This window comes from Diachasmimorpha longicaudata, chromosome 5 (assembly GCF_034640455.1).
Source record: "Diachasmimorpha longicaudata isolate KC_UGA_2023 chromosome 5, iyDiaLong2, whole genome shotgun sequence".
NCBI lineage: Eukaryota > Metazoa > Arthropoda > Insecta > Hymenoptera > Braconidae > Diachasmimorpha > Diachasmimorpha longicaudata.
The window spans coordinates 7328225-7344275 of NC_087229.1; the positions used below are offsets into that span (position 1 = coordinate 7328225).

The 16051-nt window shown below is 38.4% G+C and overlaps 1 protein-coding gene across 5 annotated transcripts in view; it reads left to right on the top strand.

Moving 5' to 3' along the window:
* Positions 1–16051, top strand: part of LOC135162084 (probable nuclear hormone receptor HR3) — a 104921-nt gene that overhangs the window by 29211 nt on the left and 59659 nt on the right. The gene's annotated exons all lie outside the window — the stretch shown is intronic.

Sequence of the window (16051 nt, forward strand, 5' to 3'; positions counted from 1 at the left end):
GTCTCATAGATTCAGAGAAATGTTTCTATTTTTTAATGGACTATTATAGGAGATTTCAGGGGTAATAAGCTGATGGATCAATGGCTTGAGTTAATGGATCGATTTATTTTGGCATGTTACGACTAATCTTTGAGTAGATCGATAATTTTACGCGAGGCCTGTGGCGATGTGTGTTTATAGCAATGCCAGTGGTACAGGAACCACTGGTGGAGTGACTTGACCATCTGTCAGGGCGCCCAGAGACACTGACTTTCTCCGCCGCCGGGGACTAAATCACTTTCCGGGAGTCCCTTTTAATTCAATCGTAAAAACGATATATTATAGCCAATTGAAACTGTTTTGTTACTGAACTCGGTGTTACGTCATTTTTTGGTAATTCAGGGGGATTTTAATTGTTATAAAGAGATAATAAGTTGAGAAATGTTCGTCTTCAGTTGACCAATTGGAATATTTGCGAAAATTTAATCAAACAGTTGAGGGAACGAAATACTATACATGAAAATGCCCGGAAGACAACGAAAAATGAGGAGAAAATTAATGAGACAGAAATTATTATCTTGATTTGGTTGCGCATATATATTTTTAATTAGCAAAAGTCGGGTGAAGTGTTTGATTATTTACTTCAGATAATTTCAAGTATTTTTAGCTGATAGGGTACGCTTTTTGTTTATTAGACGCAACAAGTTGGTTATTGAGAAAAAATGGTGACAAGGAGACAATTTGTTGATTTCTTTGATAATTTAATCAGCAAGAACATTAGGAAGTAATCTATTATTTCAATCTAATCGTCAGCGGCACTTCAGAACGACTACAATTCTTGAAATTAATAATTTTCTAATTCTTTATTTAAAGCATCCTTTTTCTCGATTGAAATGATATTCTCATCTCCTCAATAGTTTTTTAGCAGCAAATAAAATCCCATGAATTATTTATTTTTCTGACGATGCCACAACATTTAAGACATTGCAAAAGCAACTAATTTCCCAACAGCCCATTGAATTTCTTTTCACCAAGCAAAAAAAATTAGTTATTGTTTTAGAGGCCTTTGTATACCGTTGACGAACAAATGAAAATAAAAATTCTTCTATTCTTATTAACTAATTTATCTCCAATATTCTAAATACATTCCGTTAGTTCATTTTTTTTTGAAGTTTCCAGTCTATAAATATTCAAACGCAAAATCGAAAACTGTAACGAAAAATATTCTATTCACCTATTCAAATTCTCGTCATTAAAAAACACTACAAAAAACAATCCTATTAGTTGTTTCAAGGGCTTTTGCATTGCTCCATTAAACAAATAAAAATGAGAATACTTTTATTCATTAAATAATTCAACATTTTAAAAACAATCAAATGCATGGATTTTTTTTTCAGTAAGTTTGACTATTCAAAAATAACCATTGTTTCAACTATTCCTCGAATTTTTCAAATTATTCTCAATTCAAGTAGTTTTAGACGATGAAATTTCATGAATTATTTATTCTTCTGATGATGCCACAACATTCAAGACATTGCTAAAACAAATAACTTCCTAATAGCCCATTGAATTTCTCTTCACTAACAAAAAAAAATTACATACACACACACACACCAGTTGTTGTTTCAAGGGCTTTTGTATTCCTCCGATAAACACAAGTCGCAGTTTCCCAAGAGAGGAAACGCGTTAGAACAACTACAACCAGAACCCTATTGCGTTATATTCCTTCCATTTGGATGGAGACTAGTTGCAATGTTTGTCTGATGCACGCGTCTATCGTATCATTACGGTGTATTTGCTAGAGTGAGAGGGGACCTTTTTTTTGAATTAAGGTGGACGGCATGAAAGAGAGCGTGCACCTGCATAGGGGTACGAGAAAAATTGCGCGTGTGCGCCCGGCAACAGTCGGTGTAGTCTGTAGGAAATATATTCACCTGTACTGGAGAAAATAAACGGGGTATTGCGTAAAACGTCGCTTTGTCATGGTTGCTTTTTTTTTCAACGCTCGATCGTTGATTTCGTGATCACGGATTTTCGTGAATTACAACGTAATAAAATATCGCAACGTGCTGCAATGCCGGGGGGAGACGGGAGAGACATTGGAAAAAATTATGGTTTTATAGTTTGATGGTGACCTTCAAACTTTGTGGGGATTGTATTGGTATTTTCCCATCGGGTGAGACAACGAAGTTAGTCAGTGTATGGGGAATTATTGTGGGATAAATCATGGTAATGGTTCCATTAATTTTTGAGTGAATATTATGACTTTTTCGGTGGATGGTTTGATGGCCTTTGGGGTCTTGACGATGGGATGCATTTAGTGAGAGAGAGGAGTCTTAGCAGGAAATGAAATTAATTTAGCAATTCATTTAGTGGTTTTTAAATGGAAAAATCTAGGTTTAGATTGTTATTTTGGAGGAATTGGGATAATTTTAGTGGTCAAGTAAACATTGTTGAGAGAGTAGGAAATTTAATATATTTAATGGACTCCTATTGGGTAAATGCTACTTTGCTTTTTCGAAATTGCATCAGAAGAATTGATGATTAATTAAAAAATAGAAATCGATCTCACCACGAAGATTAGCCGAGTCCGGGGCCCAGGTGTTGCAGTAATAATAATATGCACAGCTGCGAGATTACCGTGAATCCAAACGCTATATAACATATAATTTACGACTGGACTGATATGTGCATCGAAACTCCCGACAATGCATCAGAATAACTGTCAATAATATTAATTAATCATTCAAAAACACCCGGTGAAATTCGTCGCATCGATACAGGTACATCATTGTTAGAAAAATAATAATAATGATGGGTTTTGTAGAGCGACGGGGTAATTTCCAGTGGCCCATATAACTCAGTCGTTGTTAGTAATGTCAACGATTACGATAGCCAGTGATACTAGTGCGATAACGAGCCCGCGTTGTTTGTTGTCACGGGGAATAATAAAGTGCGAGAGTAGTGTGTTTACTCAATCAATCAGGTGAAAATTGTTGGAGATATTTTTAAGGGGTTTCATTTTTCACTTGCACATTTCACAACTTGTGCTGTTGAATGTTTAAGTGAAATATTCCGAAATAGTTGAATGGGGTATTGGATCGATTTACATCAAAAAGTTTAGTCGCATATCTATTTTCGGTTGAAGTACATGAATTTTTCATCTTATGCCAAAGGTTTTTCCTGTATTTAATCTACATTTCTGATAGTTGTGTATTGTTCCAGAAAATTAATGAAGTGGGATGAAAATAGTAAAACCTATTTGTGTGATACCGCGTTATTAAATACAGACAATATGAGAGAAACCATAATTAATGAAATACTGAATATTGTTCAATAAGTCTTTTGTTTACTCAAGTATTTGACACATTTTGAATGTTTTTTTTTCGACAAAGCTAAGTTGTTGTTGGAATTAGCTCCGAAGCTATTTAGTTCTCAGAGAGATTATTCTTTAATTGAAGGTTTAATCGTTGATGTCGTGTATTTAATTGGAAAATTAATGGATTTAGAAAGAAATGTTGGATTTTTATTGATAAAGCTGGTCAATAAAGACATTCAATGAAAGACGGAGTCCCAAATAAATTTAATTGCTAAAATATTCAGAATTATTGCGCCAATCTTTGCCCGACTTTCCACTACAATATACATATTTTTGTTAAACAATTAAACCATTATTATAATTTCTCAATCAAACTCAAAACAATGCAAAAGACTTTTTCAACGATTGTTTCACTTAAAAAATTGTAAAAATCGCTTGTTTAATTCGGAAAATTGATGCATGTAGTCAATTTCAAAAGCTTTACATGTCGAATGCCATGGCATTAGGACACGCATCGTTTGCACTATGCAGGAAGGAATCGCGGGGGCTGTGGGAGTGGGGCAGGCCAGTACACTGAGACCTAGATTTCATTTTCGTTGATGAGTTTGGCAGTGATCCAGCTAAACTAAATATACATCTTCTCTCTTTCTTTTATTCTCTCATCTGTACCACAAATCGTCTCAGAGCCCCCGAGGAATACGTCTTAGTATCCAGGTGCCCCAACTGCCTCTCTCTATCTCTCGTCAATTATCCCAAGACTGACTGTTCCTCATCAAGTTAACATTCTTGATAATCGTCTTATGTAAAAGCTCAGTCACTGTCTCATTCAATTTCTCCTCTTTCGGTCAATGTCGATTTATTCCACAACGCATACATGTACAAAAATTTATAAAAATATTTCTTACTCTCCACGTGAAATAGTACAGGTGTTTAGTTATGCGATATTTTAATTAAAAAATCCAATTCGATGAGCGAATATTCCCTGAAGAATTGGATTTTCCTTGGGGGGAGAATTTTTAGGAAGCCGGAGTAATTTTTTTTTGCGTCAGTTTTTGCCGCTCTGCATGGTCCGAGTATCCGGTGAAATCACAACAGCTGCTTCTCGTTAATTTCGATTTCTCTCGCTAAGGCCACTCTGTACACGGCAAGACGGGTTCCTTTTCTGTTTCCACGTAAATTCGTGGGTTACCAATTTTCATATTGTACGATTTTATTCAGTATCTTTACAAAATAGAAGGCTCATTTATTTTACACTCTTTAAATAACCGACATACAACAATTGTGTTTTCCTGAGGAGCTGCAGAATTGAAGACTCTCTCTTCAATTTCGAAGCTACTGAAGAAATATATTGCTGCGCGTTGTTCATAACTCTCTTTTGCATCCAAATTTTACCTCAACAATGAAAAAAATTTAACTTCTGTAATCCCCAATTTTACGAGACGAATTGCACTCGATTTAGTGCATCCGAAATTTATGAGAAGGTCGTGTACCATCTACCACTGGGACCTGTACATTCGTCCTGTTTGCACATGTAAAAAAATGCGTGAATTTTCCGACAAAGTCCTGTCACGCCACAACAACGAAAAACCAATCGAAAAAATCGTGTAGCTTTTTTTTTTTTTTACAAACGAAAAATGTCGGTGAATCCTCTTGTAAATTACTCCGCCTACACTTTCATCCGCAATTGCATTTCTGTGAAATTTTCAACGGGAAAATCTGAAATATAACGGGTTAGTTGGTCGGGGAGGGGAGTGGGGAGAGGAATTTAATTTATGACTAGCCGAGACCGGCGGCCGTTTCTTCTGAGGTTTGAGGGGAAGGGACACGGATGAATGGCCGGAATCGCTGGTTTTTCAGGTACACAGACCTCCCCCATTGGCACTCCAATTGAGAGGGAGGCACAAAAGGTAAACAAACAAACAATCGAGGGACACGGGAGTTGAGGCTAATCCTGTCGTAATAAACCCGGAATGAGGCTCAGATGGTGCAGACCAGAACTTTCCCAATGCCAGTGAGTTATGGCGGTTTTTCCAACTTGCTCTTGAAAAAATATTCCGAACACGTTTTGAGGGGGAAGGGTAATCGCACATTTGTGTTGCACGACTGACGTAAGGGATTACGTGTACTCATGTAATGAGAAAACACGTGTAATTTCATTTGTCGTGGTATTATGCACAGCGGGTGGTAACGTTATGAGGGGTATGGCAATCGTGTTGTTATTAATGTATTCGCGATTTTGGGTTGTTTCGAAAAATTATGAATGTGGAGGGGAAGAGAAATGACGTTCACCGAGTCAAGAACGAAAACAATCGTAATTTAAATACCCACATCCATAAATAAGGCCCATTTAAACGGGAGAAAAAGGTTTATTCGACATTTTTTATTTCTTTAAACTGTTGTTTTTAAGGATGAAAAAAATTATTCCAATTATTATTTCATCTGAACATAATAAGACAAATATTAATTAAATGGAGAAATGGAGAAATAATTTACAGAGTAAATTTGATAGATTATTCTTCGCTTATCTTGTAAATGTTTGAACTACTTCAAGTGATTTACAGCCGGCCATTGCTGAGTAACAAAATTTTTTATTATAAAATTTGAGAAATAAAACTTCTCAGTAATAATTATAATCTATAAATAATTATCTTTTCACTATAATAGGCCGCGAATTAAACAATTCGTCGTAATATTCCCTCAAACTCTCCTGTACAACAAAAAATTTTAACATATGTGTCTGTCCAACACATGTGTCAGGCCAATTGTCCATGCAACTGAATCTCCCCAATTGTCTTCTTCTCAGCCTGAAGACTCCAGCCATAAAATAGCCCAAAAAGAGTTTTATACCTCCCTATATCGCACTAACCACGAGTAAATACACAAGTGGCTTTATCCAGCCCATAAACTCCACTTTTATGAATCTACCCAAACTTATTCTTCATAAAAATTTTATCATCTTTACGTCGCGTGGAGAAATTTTTCGGTGGATACATTTGCCAGTGAAATGAAAATTTCGTCTGTGTGGGGGCCAATTTTTTTTATTTTTTTTTTTCGCGTATGTGTGTTTATGTTGAGGAGCGCAGAGTGTCAGCTTTCACGAAATGTCCATTGCGCAACGACGCTCGAGCGAGCGTGCAACTACCAGTTTTTGGTGACATGAATTTAAAGCACCAGCACGAGGACCAACATAACCCACCTCCACGCGGATATAATATTCAAGTACTTTGGAGGCTCTGCTCGTCACCAAACATTTCACACTCTCTTTATTTTCGGGGATTTTTTAAATACTAGTGGGTGATATTATGTGGTGAGGAAGGGAGAGATTTTTCATATACCGCTAGAATATTTTGCTAATTATGTCGATAATGAGGATTTTTCGTAGACAATGCCGTCGGTGTACTCCTGAAATGGATAACATTTCCGACAAAAATATTCCGTCACTTTATTGTTCTGTCTAAAATATTAATATAATGGTACGGAATATTCTAAGATTTTTTGGATTTTTGGACAGCACTAGATTTTCCCTCACTAATCCTATTCAATCTTCTCACCCTGAAACCTTCCCTTCCCCTCCCAAAACTAAACAAAACCATAAAAATCACAATTACCTTGAAAAAACCCCCTAGTACCTTTGCCACGAGTGTCATTTCCGCCGACAATTACCCCCATAATCCCCATGACGTTAATAACTCCGAAAAAAGAAAAATCCCATTAAAACGAGCAATTCAATTTTATCCCCAGACAATAGCGAAATTACCTAAACACGTTATTCACAACAATGTTATATAATTCAACTTCATTGTCTCGTCGACGTTCCCCCCCCCCTCCCATCCCCTCTCCGCCCTTCACAGCCGGTGTATCAATGACTCACACACAGTCGGGACTTTACTCTCATATTCTCTCTATTTACGCTATCCGCAAGTGAAACCCTCTCCTCAATTTTTCTCACTATCAAACGGCGGTCTTTTTCATTATTTTCTCCCTCTTTTCTCCTCTAAACTCTGACGAACGAATGGACAATCGGGGAATTTATCGGTGCATTGACCTCCTCCGATCGGTGGTACACGTTCGGCTGACGGTTTACGCGTCCAGTAGCCACGCGGTCGATTTACATCCATCCTTGTTTCATTTTTTTTTTTCTTCTCCTCTTCTCTTCTCCATCGAGTTGAACGACCATTATCGTTTCTACTCATACGTTGTTGCAGCAACGTATCATTCATCGGGGGATTTAAAAAAAAAAAAACAACATAATCACATCGTCTTCAATCTGAACAGGAGGCCAATTCAATTTTTCTTTTTTGAGTTTTTGTGAAACACTTTATAAACATTCAACGACATAAGATAATGGTCACGAGTGACATTGATTGCCCTCGGGGACAATATTAGATGCCCAGCAATTTTGCCCTCCGGGTGAAATTTGCTTCTCGGAAGCGATGATTGGAGAATTTTATCGATTGGTTACCCCTCCCGCTTGGGGTGAACGAACCTCATCTTCATTTTCTCGATTTTTTTTTTACTCGTCTTTTTAGTGGGCTTTTTTCTCGAGTCTTTTCATACCCCCTCTCTCCCCCTCCGGCACCCCCTGCCCTCCCCGCACCTGCGGGTGTCTTTACCGTTGAATTCTTGAATGATCTGCACCGCTATGAGTTAATTGGAAAGGAGTGACGCTGCCTGAGGTGGCAAACCTCAGTCACCAATTACATTAGTTATGACGAGTTAATGGGGGGGAGGAGGAAGAGGGGGGAGATGGCGATGAGTGAATTATGATCAGAAGAGGTGAGTTTTATTGCGGGGAAAGATCAGTTTTGTGATTTCAAAGGAATGCATCGGAAATTATCGAGGAGAATTGTCAGGTGATTTCTCTGGTTATGGAACGAAATTCCAATGTTGGGCTTTATGGAATAATAAACATCATTGACAATCGTGGAAATACAGGCTAAAATTAATCTGAATTGTGGCGCTATGGATATTGCAAGGAGATGATAATTTTGCATTTCAAAATTAGTTTAAAAATTAAATTAAAATTGAATTAAAAAAAAAATCAATTTTAATTGAATTTTTAAACTTAATGTCCAAGATTAATGAAAGTGATTAAAATTTGCATATTCATCGGTGTTATCGGGAAAATTAAAAAATCAATCGCATCGCTGGTGATCATGAATTTATTATACAATAATATATTCAAATTTTTCGCCAATATATGTAATCTAATGGTTAATTTTAATCTAACGAATCGACTGTTATCTATTTCGTACAGTGGCTAGTTCTGTTGTGTGGAGGGTCCTTCCATTCTCTTTCAGTGGACATGCCTTATTATGTTGAATCGAGGAACGAACTTCCGCAATGACCTTCCTGGTCAGGGTATCGTCACTCATCCTCTGGACGATTCGTCTTCGATTTTTATTTGACTTGGTTACGATTACTTTTCATTTCCATCGCCGTCAGTTTTCGAGGGACCAAGGTGGCCCAGAATAACTGTAAACCCGGTCGATGACCTTTTCCGGGGATTTTTCGAGTGTTCAGATCAGTTTTATGTAGGAATGGTGGAATCGTTGGATTCGTTCCTGATTTCATCGATGAGGATACCAATAAGTTCTGAAGTTCCATCTTCCCGGAAGAATGCAGATTCAGCAATTTTTCTTATTATCAGAAAAGAAGGAAATGGGTGAAAATTGAAATTTTTACGCTTCCTAAAAATTTAGGAAGGAATTAATTCATACCGGGGACCATTAGCTCCAGCAAATGGGGCTATTTTCGAGCAAATGGTCGGTCAATGAGCCTTTTTTTACCGCGGGAATATTCCATATTGACATATCGGTAAAATCATTCAAAGTATTGCAACAGAGTTCGTCCCACCTTCTCGTCAAACCTCATGACTCACACACCGAGGTCAGGAGTCATTTTTTGTTCCTGATAACTGCTCTTTCCATTTTGGCACTGTGTACCATGCGATAGCAACGATATTATGCATGAAAAGCGAACGGTATAACTGTATGTGTCGACGGACGGTTAACGACCCCGCGGGACACCCGAAAAACTGTCGTTGTAATACGTTTGCCCGATTATCCTGGAGAAGGTGATACATCTTGACTAAAAAAAAAAACTCACGCACCGCCGGGCGATGCCCAGAGGAAGGGAGGGGGCTTATCGATTCTGTGTGCGAACGAAAAACGAAATGTGAGTCGTTCAACTGGGGTGGGTGGGGGCTTGCTGTTCTTCCGGTTACATGTAGGTTTAATGCCCCAGCGGAATCGTGGGGTAGGGAGTTGATATAACGCCCTTCTTCATTATTTATCATTGGTGGTCGATGACACCTCATCGACGAGTTTTCTCTAAATAACTTTCACTCTTTTTTTATTCGTTCTGGAGGGAGGAAGGGGGGTGTGAATTCTTGATGGATGGAATAATTTTGTTTTTTGAAGCGATGAATTTTTTTTAATGGAACTTGTTCAGAAAAATAGTTATGAACCTCTGAGCTTTGTAGCTATTTAAATTGGAAAATTATGGAAGTTATTTTTTTACTCATGTCATCTAATTTTTTAAATGTTATAAAATTTTTTTAATATGATGGAGTTGAATATAATTTATTGTAGCCAGCTACGAATGGTCGATATGTCGTATCAATCCATTCGAATGTGACTGCTTTCGTTCAAAATTGTTTAGTTGAAAATCCAAATGAAAGTAAAAATACTTTGGTTAGACAAACAAAGTTGGAAACCTTAAATAATGTTGCGTCAGTTTTTCCACACAGAAATAATCGTATTCGAGTGGTATTGGGGACACGTTGGTTTTGGTAACAAGAGGGCCCCATCGTAGGGGGATTAATGGGTGATAGAGTAATTTTTGAAGAATTATTAGTTGCGCAGATATAAATTTTGAAAAAGGGGGAAAAATCTTTTTGTTCTGACTTCGTGATGAATTTTGAAGTAATTCAAGTAAATGTGTTGTTTCGAACGCTCGAATAGAAATTATGATGATTGATATCCGTAAATGACTCACTCATTCATCGGAAAATTGAAAAGTCACTCAAACAAATTGTTCGTTTAACATTTCTCCAATTTTTTTTTTGAGTGAAAGAGGTAAAGCACTTCTTTCCGCTATATTGTAATGTAAATACTATTGATTTAGGTACCTATTGGGCCGTCTATTTGAACAGTTTAGATTGAGTCATTGACACCGAGTGTAGGAGGAACCGCGCCTAAAAGTACATAACGTATTCTTTATGGTACCACGTTTTGTGTCGCGAGTTCCCACCTTTTTTTTTCATTATTTCTATTTCACAATCCGTGCACGGCTAACGTGATGTAGCTGGTCATAGTTCCCAAGCGAAAGGTGGGTCATTGACAGTGAGCCCGGAGGGGCCTTAGATAACTGTAATCTGCCGAAAAAAAACCACACTTGTTTAGGAATGAGGAGTACGGCTTTTCGGTTATGGGAAGGGGTTTGCGCCAGTCATACAGGTCACGTTTTACTTCTAACGTTAGACAGCACTTAGTTCAAATCGATTAGGGGAGGAGGACACTGGCTCGAGCGTCGCGAATATTAGAGAGATTTTGGCAAGTAAAATATTTTTTTAATAATGAAAAAATACTTATTTAAGGAGAATGACATAATTTTGGAGATTGCCATAATTTTGCAAAAAAATGTTTTATTATCCTGGTGGTTTATCAAGTAAAATGATCATTCGATGTCATTCCTGTCACATCAAACCCAATATTCAAATTATTTTTTCGTGTAATTATCTTATTGGTAGATAATTTCAAGAAAAAAAGGATAGAACACATTTTTTTTTCAAGTGCATAAATGTAGTCCAGAAGGTTTTCTGATAATTTCTCGTGAAGTCACGTGCCACTGATATAATTAGAGAATTAAAATGAGACTCATCAATTTAAAATAGACTTCACTATATTCAAAATATAAATTCATTCCAAAAATAATTTCTTCATTTGAATAGACAAACTCAATAACCATTTTACGGCTGAACCCGTTTCCCATAAAAACATCTGTTTTGACATTGAATGGATACAGCACTGTATTCCACCCTCATCCCTTACAAACTATTCTCTCAAGGTGGCACATCCTCGCAAGCTGGTGTTGAAAAATAAAACCTTTCGAATAAAGGACGAAAAAATCATATTGAACAACTCCCACGATATCAGTCTTCGATCCATTCGATCGCGAATTAATAAAAGAAAACCTAACGGTTACGGATATCGAGTGACCGCCATTTTACCGCTAGGTTTACAGCCCCCTCCAAAAATTTTATTCGGCATACACTTAGATATTTATATTTCCTCTGCTCTCCACCTCCCCCTGGGAGAGGGAGTATGCCTTATTTTTTCTCTCATTCCTCATTTTGAAGTCGGTATTGTCGATGCCAGTCATTGTCAGCTGGATTCTCAGGTATTGTCGGTGGCTCTTTATTCTAGGCAGGTAGTATCCCTCGAGCAATATCAAACCTTCCCCAGCAATGGACAATTGTACGACTGAAACAAAATTCTACTCAAACTAAAATTAAAACAGGGTGAAATGAACCAAAATCACCGGAGTCCAATTAGTTTTTGCTTCAGTCAAATCAAAATGACATTGACTACAGAAAATGCATATTGACATTTACCCGGATTATATAATCACACCCCCGGCGATTCATTTTCTTTAAAATACCAAAATTCCAAGAACATTTACCCACCCATAAATTTGAATATTCCTCTCATCTCCTTCGGCTATTAAAAATCTTTTATTCAATATTCAACAGCCGCCCTTTGTACCAACAACTTCGTTACTTCATTACTCCCTTTGACCCTCTAAAAATACAATATTGCACATAATTTCCCTTCAGATTTACTAATCGACTCTTCACCCTTACGTTATCGACCGCCCCCCCCCCAATGACCCCTCCCGATGGATACCCTTAAAAAATTCCCTGTCATCTCCTAGTTCGCCAACACAGTAACAATTAACTGATTAACAAACGAAGAAAAATACAACAATTGAATGTAATTTCACCGTGAGAATTTTCACATCTTCCCTTTCGATTTTTACTATTAATTTTCCATCTCAACATCTCAATACCCCCGCCCCCCTCCCTTGTCCACCACGTCTGACCCTTTTACCCTCCCCCTATCCCCCTCTTGCGCCTCGAATTCCGCTGCAACCCATCCCTCTGATGAGAATTCCTGAATGAGGTGACTCGGTTATGGTGTCTCTAGCCCTCCCCCTCACCCCTCTCTTTCTCTCTCTCTCTCTCCAAAAACCATTCCCATTCAACCATTCGCCCTCCCTCCCTCCCCCCCTTTTTCCATTCCCTCTCACTTTATCGAGCGCGAAAATCGCGCAAGGCCGCAGCCACAGGGATGAGTTAAAATCCTCGGTAAAACCTACCCCAACATCCTCATCTCTCCCGTTCTCTTCTCATCACTTCCCTTCGTATCCACTCTCATCCAGCATTCTCGCATTATGCATTCCTCCCCCTCGGCCACCCTTCAACAGTCCCTCCTCACCCCCTCTCACATCCACCCCCGTATCCCATCATAATACAAAACATCCCTGTCCCTCACTCACTCACAAACGTCCCTTTCTCTTTCTCTCTCTCTCTCTTTTTTTCTCCCTCCCTCACTCTCTCTCTCTCGTCCGCGCCTCGTAGTCTCCCTCCGATGGAACGAAGGGGAGAGAAAGAATTGGGATGGTGGGGCTGTCTGGTCTTGCGCGGCACACCAGTCAACCCAGAGACACGGTCGCGTAACAAACCCACGTTTCCCCATCATAACCGTACGACCAACGGTCTCGTGTACACTGAGGTGATTTAGTTGTCAGTCACGGTGGTTTAACCGGTGTTTCCATTGAATATATGTTTATTATTATTTTTTTTTTTAACCACAATTTACAAGTGAGTGAGGGTGCACACGGGGATAAACAGCAGTTGAATTTAGTTGTATTTATCGAGGAGTAACAGTGCCTGATCAATTGAGTTTATGAGTAATCAGTTTCATTTATTCAGAGTTTATTATTTGTTTGGGACAGGATTCGTTGGTCTACCAGAGATTTCTACTGTTATTGGTTGTGAGAATGGGAATAGTGAGGACCCGGTGAAGTCAGTGGTAGTGATTACGTGATAGTTCAATTGCTTAATTTTGTTTTTAAGTTGTTGATATTGAGTGGTGGTGCGAGAGCAGTCTGTGATTTTTGTTGAGCTCTTGTACGCTGAGGATGATACTGTGATTATTATATTTTTTTTTTCATCAATTATTGCCGGTGGATCGGAGGGACGTTGGAGATTTCACGAGACTGGTGGGTTTACCATTGTCGTGACACAATTGCTCAATTCTCATTTTTTCTTGATTTTCATTCTGTTCTGGGATTTTTTTTTATTACTGAGGGGGGTGACTCAGAGGTCAGGAGGGATGGATGGGGCGGGGGTAGAAGCGGGGAGCATCGCGGATAATTGCGATGCGTATGTGGGGGACGCATGGAGTGATAAAACAGTGCAAGTGAGATTGCACTTCATCATATTTCTTCTTCCCGCCTTTCTCCCTTCTCGCTATTCGTGTCGCCTAGTTATGGATATTATTAAGTAATACTGTGACTTGGTACTTGCTGGCGTGGTATGGGTGTATGGGTGGGAATATATGTTTTTTTTTTTTCTTTCTTGTTCGTTGCTAATATAAACTCTAGGTGGGTGCGTGGATGTGTTGTATTGGCAGCACCTCGGTGCGTGTTACCGCACGCATATATGCGTACACGTGAGTCTAGTAAATCGGAGGAGGTTCTCATTTTGCGGATATTAGTTTTCCCGGGGTTTTTTAGTGGATTATTTTCTAGGGAGTTATTTGGGTTGATCAGGATGTTTCTATTGTTTTTTTGGGGTTTTGGCCATTATTAGATGATTTTTTAAAATAATTTTCCGCGTACATTCAATTGAAAGGCTTTTTAGGCAGTTGACGTCACTTTTTTGTGTAGAAATGTAGGGAAATGAATTGCATTTTGTCATTTTCAAATAACTCACGAAAAAGGAAAATAATCGAGGAGTGTTCCAACACACAAGAATGGTCCTATTCACATTGAGTATCGTATCATTTACGTGAATCATGAATGAAATTAACGAAATTATGCATATTTTTCTCCCTAAAAAAATCGAACAATTAGCCACCATAAACATCATTGATTTAGGATCGTTAAAAATTTATTCCCATTCCCAAAATTTGAGTAACTTCAACTACTTACTCATAAAAACCGAATGTTAAGAAAATAATAAGTAATGCAGTTGCTTCAGACGTTTAAAAAAAAATTTATCTCACGCAAAAAAAATCCAAAAATTTTGATGACTGAGTACTATTGAATCCACATTGCGATCTGTACAAAAAAAACGTAGTAATTCCGTGACTTCCATTTTTCTCCATTTCCCTTCGAATGTTTATGTATTACGAAACCCCTATTAACAAAAAAAAAAATGATAAGGTCTACGTCTCGCGTGCCATTTCCAAGGGATCGATCGGGTGTTGGTGGTCTCAAGCGCGAATGTCGAGAGGAATACTGCGGGACGGGGGTGCAAGGGACGAGGGTATAAAGCGAAGAGAGAACCCCCTTTACTCCCGTTCACAAGAGCAGTTGAGGAAAAAAAAAAATAGGCGCGATGGAAGGCGCGGAACGACAGAAAAAGATGGAATGCTCTATGACTCTAGCCGGCTAGAGCTAGAAGTGCAGCACAACACAGAGAACGTCGTGGAGTCGGCTACTTCCGTGGCGTCGGTGGCCGGCCTGGCTCGCGCGTTGAATCTACTGCCATGTCGCGGAGTAGACTACGTGTACACGACCTAAATAAGATGCGATGCCCCCGACGGCGAAAATAATTCATACGGACTCTGCGATGCACGAACGATGCACTGCGCTTCCGTGGTTAGTCGAGATTTTAACATTATGGAGTTTTAATGCTCCTCTTGTTTAAATATACAACTAATTGTGCATTTTTTTCTCGATTTAATTGATCGAATAATTAGGGAAATAAATTTATACGTCAATTAATTTTTTTTTTCCATGTGGTGATGGAAAAAATTAATGGAGAAAAGCATCACTAATTTTTTATTTAAAAGCGTAATTGCAACATTAATTAATTAATTGAGAACATTAATGGGAACATTAGCAGATCTACGATATTTTTAATCCATTAATGCAGAATTTTTTCATTGATTGATGAAATCATTATTGAAATGAATTGGCAAAACTATTTCTCACCGGCGAAATGGAAATTCACACTGACTTAATTAGTTGATTAATTGCTTAATGACGTAAGAGGGTTAATGAAAAAATTTATCATCGCATAGCACTATAATTAATTGAATAATTAGTACAGGAGTCAGTGAAATGGATTCTAATTGTTGCAATTCCCAAATATTAATCTATCGATTGTCCATTAATTTAAAAATAGGGAAATTGAAATTTTTTTATTCCACGAATTATACAGCTCTGTAAAAATGGCTCACGTGGAGTACGTACTAACGTTCTAGGACATCTCACTCGGTTTAAAGGTCCTCCCCTCCCAGTGCACGTGGTCCGTTGGAGGATACGAGAGGAAGAGTGAGGTAACCAGGAGTGAAAACGCCTCTTGGACCCTCCCAACTCCACTCTCCTCTTGCCCATTCTCCAACAAACACAACCCCCTTGCGCGCAACTCGTCCTGGTTTCCGTGTGCGCCACGTTTAGTTTCACTTTCCGCGGTGCGAAGCATGCCGCGACCGACTTTAACCATCTCCTGTTCCA